Source organism: Rhagoletis zephyria, unplaced genomic scaffold (assembly GCF_001687245.7).
Source record: "Rhagoletis zephyria isolate East Lansing unplaced genomic scaffold, Rhagoletis_zephyria_1.1 Rzeph_scaffold_06535, whole genome shotgun sequence".
Classification (NCBI taxonomy): Eukaryota; Metazoa; Arthropoda; class Insecta; order Diptera; family Tephritidae; genus Rhagoletis; species Rhagoletis zephyria.
The window spans coordinates 5,021-12,292 of record NW_016163618.1 but is presented as its reverse complement, the minus strand read 5'-3'; the positions used below and the strand labels follow the sequence as shown (position 1 = coordinate 12,292).

The window sequence follows — 7,272 nt, the reverse complement described above, 5'->3', positions numbered from 1 at the left end:
CAACGCTATGCACATGTATATAAATGTATATATGTTTAGATATTAATACACACGTATGTATGTATACCAATCAGTCGTTCACGAACTGATTGCACAAACACTTTAACTGAACTTGTGAATGATGTCAGATCTGAGGGAAAGTGTTGAAAATAATAATATGAATAATATAATGCAGATCTGGCATCACCCGTAGTATAGAAACACAATTTATCTACTTAGTCTTATACCCTTTTGTTGTTCCTTCTTCCGGTTGAATTGAAATAAAAGAGAACACATTAAATTAAGGCTCCGCGTTTTACTGTGTATTTAACACGGAATTATCAACACTATTGTGCCCAAAAAAAAATTTAGCTGCAACTTTGCGAAATTTTTATAATTTTTGCACAAAGTTTGAAACATGAATTTATATGGTTTTTGTTGGACAATAACTTGCACTTAAAAATAATAATAAATATGAAATAAACAAAAGAAATATAACCAAATTTCACAAGCGATGTCGAAAAATCTTTCCACAATACATCACATTATTTGAATTTGTCTTTTCAACGCGAATCAGCTTGCGTATGACCGAGAAATGTGCTGGTGACACTCTGTTTTATAATTCGTTCAAGAAGAAGCGATCCCATTTTTCTTGTATGCAGCGTGACGCAGGCTAATATACATATGTATACATGCAGCTAACCAGCTGCCGATGCTACTATTTGCTTTGATGGGTGCGACAGGAAAAACGCTTTACTCTGTGGACTGTCAAATGCGCAAACCGGCGCATTTTACAACTCTTTTTACATTTTAAATTAATGTGAGCGAGTACACTAAGAAAATAGTAACATGATTTTTTTCAAACGAAATTTTTCGTTTTCCAATAAAAATATTTGCGTCCATTTTAGAAGTCCAGGACGAATTGAAGTTCAAAGTTCATTTAGAGATTAAGAAAGGTATTTCCGAGAAAAAAGTATCAAACAAAAGTTACGTATTTTTATGCGTAGAATCCGAATTTGTTGTAAAAATCAGTTGTCAGTGTAATCCACTTCCGATTTTGACCAAAAGACAGAGCATCCCCGACTTGGTAGTTCAGATTCTTGCGTCTTTCAGAAGGGGTGAACCGGTGGTATAGGATAGAAAAGCCTTAACTAAGATTTGCAAGAACATATTTGCAGAGAAGTTACATAACTTTATAAAAGTAAAGTTCTTAAGTTGGACATTTCTATAAAAATCCAAGTTTTTAATAGACACTGAAACTAATTTATTGAAGTACTACTGGTTTTTAAATTCTATTAGGCCTTTAGTAAGTACCGTCCTGCCGACGTTTGTAATTTAAATTTTTTATTTGGTTTTCCAAAATTCTGAAAAAAAAACATCTGTTAAGTTTAGAACGAATGGGTATTCAAACAAAAATATTTCTTAGCACAGACGTGTATATTTAAAACAAGGACGGAAAATAACCGTTGACGGGAAATAACCGTTACTGCAAAATCGTTATTTTAGGGTTTTTATTTCTGTCGATCAAAAATAATCTTTAAATTTGGAATATTATTTTTTCGGTTATATCTAACCGTTATTTTGTTATTTAAATTATCGTTGTTTTGGATTTGGACGTTTTCGATCATAAGCGTTATAATAGATATCGCGTTTTTATGACCGCTTTAAATCTTTATGCTCTAAAAAATTAAGTCCGAAAATTACGGCTATAAAATGATTAAAAAAATAAAAATAAAATACATACATCGATACAAAATGGATCGAAAAGAAAATCTTAAAATAACGTTACATTTGATCGGAAAAACAGAGATAAAATTTTAAGGGTTAAACTATGAGTCCCAAAAATAAAATAAAAAATACCGATTGGCGACAAATAATATTTTTATTTTATTAAAAACCTTTAAAAAAGGCGAAATAAAATAACCCAAATAGGCTGGAAAAGGCAAAATAAAATAGCGAAGTAGGAAGGAAAAGGCACTAGATATAGCAAAAAAAAGCAGAAGAAGGGATTTAAAAAATGACTAAAACTAAAAAATAACACAGGTTTACACGAAAATGTTCAACGGACGCCACTATCGAGTTCCTATATAGAATTGTTCACTGATTCCGAAAATCGAGTTAATTTTTTATTCCATGGATAAGTATTCGAGATATTTTCAGGTGTACATGACGTATGAGTAACATTCTTTCCTGCCCATTTTTCATACAAAATATCTTTGCGCATTGTGAAAAATATGGATATTCGAAACATCCCTACACTCAACATAAATATCAAACATATTTATTTATATTGAAAGCTGGTTTGTCAGAGCTATCCCTCCCTATTTAGATTCTATATCTTTAGTTGACGAAGCGGCAGCGTGCTCGAAAGGATGTTGAACTGTTTTCTAGCTTTTTATTTTAAATATATTTTTGCCTTCTTTAGTTGCACAACAACCAAACATAAAAAGGAAATTGTCGCATGGAGCACGATGAGCACAGCAAGGATGCTGATATGAATACTTATGCCACAGCATGTAGCCTGTAGGTGAGTAGGTTAGCTATCGGCATTAATGAAACAAAACAAAAACAACCATTCGTTTCATCGTTGCATGAATGCATGCTTATGTAGTTGTATGTATATAATTTTTTATACCGATATAATTGCAAGTGCATACGTGCTGCTCATGCTGGACCTGTGAATGGAAAGGCAGTCAGTGAGTCAGTCATTCAGGATTTTTGTATGTTAAAAATTAAAAATCGTATCCACAATTTGGCAGACGACTGGAAGTGTACCATTAAAAAATTTAATAATAGTAATAATAGTAAGAGTAAGCGGCATAGAATTCGAAAGGTAAAAATATTTTTTACTTCAATGAACTGCTTTAGTGTCTGCTTAAGAGAAAAACAAAAATGCGTCTGCGTTTCAAAATGCGAATTGAGGCATAAATTGAATGGAGGTTACTGACCCCTGTGCTTTATTTTTCTCATAGAATTATTCTGAAATTTATGAGTGAGTGACATTTTATATTACGACTTACTTTTGCTACATACTTAAGTACGTATTAAAGACTTTGAAATTCGCTCTTGTTGTGGATACTTAGTAGCGCATCAAAGAAAAAAGTTAGTTAGCAGCGGGCTCGGTGAGACTAATGATGAGTCAAAGACCTCTCCAAACTAAGTTAGGATGCAACCAGGAGAATAATTTTTAGTTATTGCCGTAGTAGGGAAAAGATGTGAATTTCGGAAAATGAGATAATGCTGCGTTTGTTAAATGAAGTGTATGTATGTATAGCATCCGCATTCCATCAAAAATACAAAATTATTTGCATATATATACATACATAGCTTTTCAGTAGTGCTAGGGTACAAACTGATATGAAAAATGTATCCTTTGATTCAAAATTTTTTTTCTTTTCGAAGTTTTGGTCCTTTTTGAAACTCAAAAGTTGGCAACACTGGGTATTGAATATATTTAAGCCTCAATTTGTAATTTCTAATACGTATTCGCCCCTATCAGTTTTTCCTTTCCCCATCTGGCACTCACAAACTTCGACTTTAAACAAAAGTTTTTAGAAAATAAACGTTCATTGGTTTTCTTGCTGCACAGGAAACGTCAGCCGGGCTTTGCTACTAAGTAATAATTCTAAGCGATTCGCGTCGCTTTGACCAGTTCCGTTTAGCATTTAATTTATTTTAATATGAAATGTAAATTTTTGTCAGTCAATATTCTTCGTTTTGTTTCGCTTGTGTGCCTCCTCCGTGTGACTTTGTTATTTTATGCTAATCAAAATGCTAAGATGATTTATGATAACCTCATTATTTGTAAGTAAATATTTTATACCAATGTAAATATCAACAAACGTACATACCACACACACGACTTAGAGACGTGCATAATGCAACTGACGAATTGAAATTGTAAACATTTTGAGGCGAATTTCGTATGCGAATTGAATTTGAAGAGCTTGGCAAACACGATGTCGGTACAGCTTTTTTGGTTCAGTATTCGCAGTAACTTGGTATGCATCAACCAAATATGTATGTATGTATGTATAAGACTGTTAACAAAAAAAAAAAAAATGCAACGCCTTTGGAATTTTAAAAAGCCACACAAAGCTAAATTCGGAAGTTAGAAGACAAGAGGGCACTGAGGATGGTAATGATAGTATACACGATTGTGGACGAAAATGACAATGGGTATTTGCATTCCTCATGTGTGTTGGCACTGTGGTACATATATGCACATATCTATTGAGTGGCTGTTGTCAACTAAAATTAAATAAAGATATTGGACATTTAGACGAGTGGAAATTAAATTAAATGCGTGATAATTAGATTTGTTGATAATCAATACTCAAACTACTGATCGAAAAAAAATTTTTGGTCAAGCGTTATATGGAAGAAAATCGACAAAAAAAAAAACCCCAAATTCAAGGGGATTTTTTAGAATTTTCAAACCTACACATTATTGTACTAAAATTGAATGGTCTACAAATCAATAATATTTTTTTTTTGCTCAGCTGAAATAATAATTATTTGATTTTTATTTTTTCGATCGCTTATTTTTTCGCTCAGAGATAATAAATATTATTGATTTTTATTTTACCACTTAAAAATAATGATTATTCATAAAATTTAAAAGGCTATACACACACAACTTACTGAAATTTTGACCTTGAAACTTTGAGGCTTATTCCTTTATTAGGGTGTCGCTCCCTCTGAAAAGGATACGGCGGAAATCGTGCTGACATAGCTTTTGATTTTTTTTTAATTGATCGTTATTCTCAAGTGAAAAAAATAACACTCAATAATAATTATTATCTTTGAGCGAAATAATAAAAATCATAAAATAATCATTATTTTTGATCGAAAAAATAAAAATCACGTAATAAGAATTGCTTTTGAACGAAAAATTAAAACTCAAATATAATTTTTTTTTACCTTTATTGGTTAAACTCGAAAAATAAAAATCATTGTAAATTACAGTGGGACNCGTAATAAGAATTGCTTTTGAACGAAAAATTAAAACTCAAATATAATTTTTTTTTACCTTTATTGGTTAAACTCGAAAAATAAAAATCATTGTAAATTACAGTGGGACGTACGAAAAAAATACGTGGGTATAAATAAAATTGTTTTACGACGATTACAACTTGTTGATTGTTTTTTTTGTAAAAATTTAAAAAATAATGATTATTTTCCGTCCCTGATTTTTATATATAATTTACGAAAAAAAATGTATCGCGCTAAACGCTGTATGTGCCCGTTGGATCCTACGTAAAGTGACATTTGCACAAAAAGAAGGCCCCGCAACAACAAGGGTAACACTTATGTATGTACCAAAATGCTTAGAATGAATGGAGAAACCCATTAAGCCATGTCTGTCTGCCCGTCCGTCTATGTATACGATATCTCGCGTAAAAATTGAGATAACTCCACGAAACTTGGTACCCTATTTCTCTTGCGCTAACGGACTGTTTGCAGCTCTCAAGAAAAACTTAAATTTCATATAAAATGATGCACAAGAAATGGAAGAGAAATTTTCTTCTATCAAAAATTCGTAAATCAGTTTGCAGCAGGGACCGAAAATAACACTTATTTTTTTTATTTTTAGATCATTACAAAAAGATTGTAACTAATTTGTATTCCGGAGAGATTTAAAATCGATAGAAAATGCTAGACTCAAATGTGGATTTTTTTTGAGGTTAGTTGTGTCGTAAATATGTGCATACAGATATATATATAATCTGCAAAGTTATTGTAAATATAGAGCAGTTCATTCATTTCAACTCATTTAGTTAGAGCACAAAAAACGAATGTAGTTAATAAATTGCAGTAATACGATGCTATGCAGTATGCGATACATATTTATGTGTGTAATTTGAAACAGTAATTATAATTTTAATTTATTGCTTAAAGCAAATTATCTTATCTCATTATGCGATTTAATGTAGGCGAATGGCGCTACTATTGCATTAACATTATTACATGGAACTGTAAAGGGAAACATTACACAAATTGCAATTCCTAATGAGCATTATTTTTAATTTGTGTGAAATATGTACACAAATAAATAAAAACACCAACGACCCACAGTGGTCGGAGACGGCATGTTTTACGCGAAAAAGGCATATTTTATAACTGTGATAAATTAACCGGAACAAAGCTATTCTTATTCAGAAATATCCAACAAACTCAAAACTGATTATTATTTTCGATAATATCTGCTGAACAAGCCGTTGAATCCATTTAATTCAACGAATTCGATCGTGGGACGTTTTAACAGTTATGAGTTGTTGATAGCTTTCCTAACAAGTTTTTTTTAATGCAAACTTTCAATTATAACAGTAATTGATGGTTTGGTGTTACTTCTTAAACACGGATAGTGGCGATTTCATATGAAATATTACATAATAAAACTTGGTTTCTAGATTAACAACACCTTAATAAGACGGCTTATATTTCAAGAAATATTTTCTTCAAAAAGGTAAGTATAACTAATTTGTAGAGCCGAGTAGGATCTTCATTCCTTTACCAAAAAATTAATGCAAAGGGCCCTTTAAGGATCTACGAAAAGAAAAGCCGAGCATACTCGCGCCAAAAAGAGTTGCGGCCATTTTTACATTAGCAATTGTTCCAAATAACATCAAGTGTATTAAAATATAAAAGAATAATGTAATTTAATCTATATTTAGCATCGTATCATTTATAAGATATGTCTTAACAAAGCTGAAGTCAATTTTCAAAAATCCAAGAATTAGAAATTTGATATTTAGAGGTTCGTAAGTTCGCCAGTACAAATTTCTAACTAGCTTTTGAAAATTCAAAGTGCAAACTCCAATATGGCGTCCGAAATTTCCAAAAACTCGAACCTGGATAACTTTGTTTTAAAATGAGAAAACTAAAGTTTTGGAAATGAATTTCGTATAAAATAAAACAATCTTAGAAAAACTGTTGGGGCCTAAATCAAATTGTTTGGGCTGAAAATATAGCAACTATCCCCAATTTATAAATATAATTACTGTTATTACTTCATAATTTGGTCATAAATTCGTTTTAGATATGTTCCCTATATTGTGCTACTTAACTGAAAATTACAGTTTACTTGGCAGTTGTCAAACGAAAAAGTTGGAATATGTTCCAGAACTCAAGATCAGTGAGCCTTAAAAGAGGTTATGTTTAATTCTTTGGAAATTTTCCTTATTTCTAGAGAAGTTGATAGCCCCTTCGACAGTTGTAAACTAATCAGGTTTTAATTTGAAGTAAATTCGTGATTAGCGTCTCTAAACCCTTTACCAGTGGCATCTTAAA

General features: G+C 31.4%; 1 protein-coding gene across 1 annotated transcript in view; it reads right to left on the bottom strand.

Annotated features, from left to right (window-relative positions):
- LOC108373275 (palmitoyltransferase ZDHHC5-like) overlaps positions 1 to 7,272 on the bottom strand; it is a gene marked incomplete at its 5' end in the record, with an annotated part of 30,960 nt that overhangs the window by 20,751 nt on the left and 2,937 nt on the right. The gene's annotated exons all lie outside the window — the stretch shown is intronic.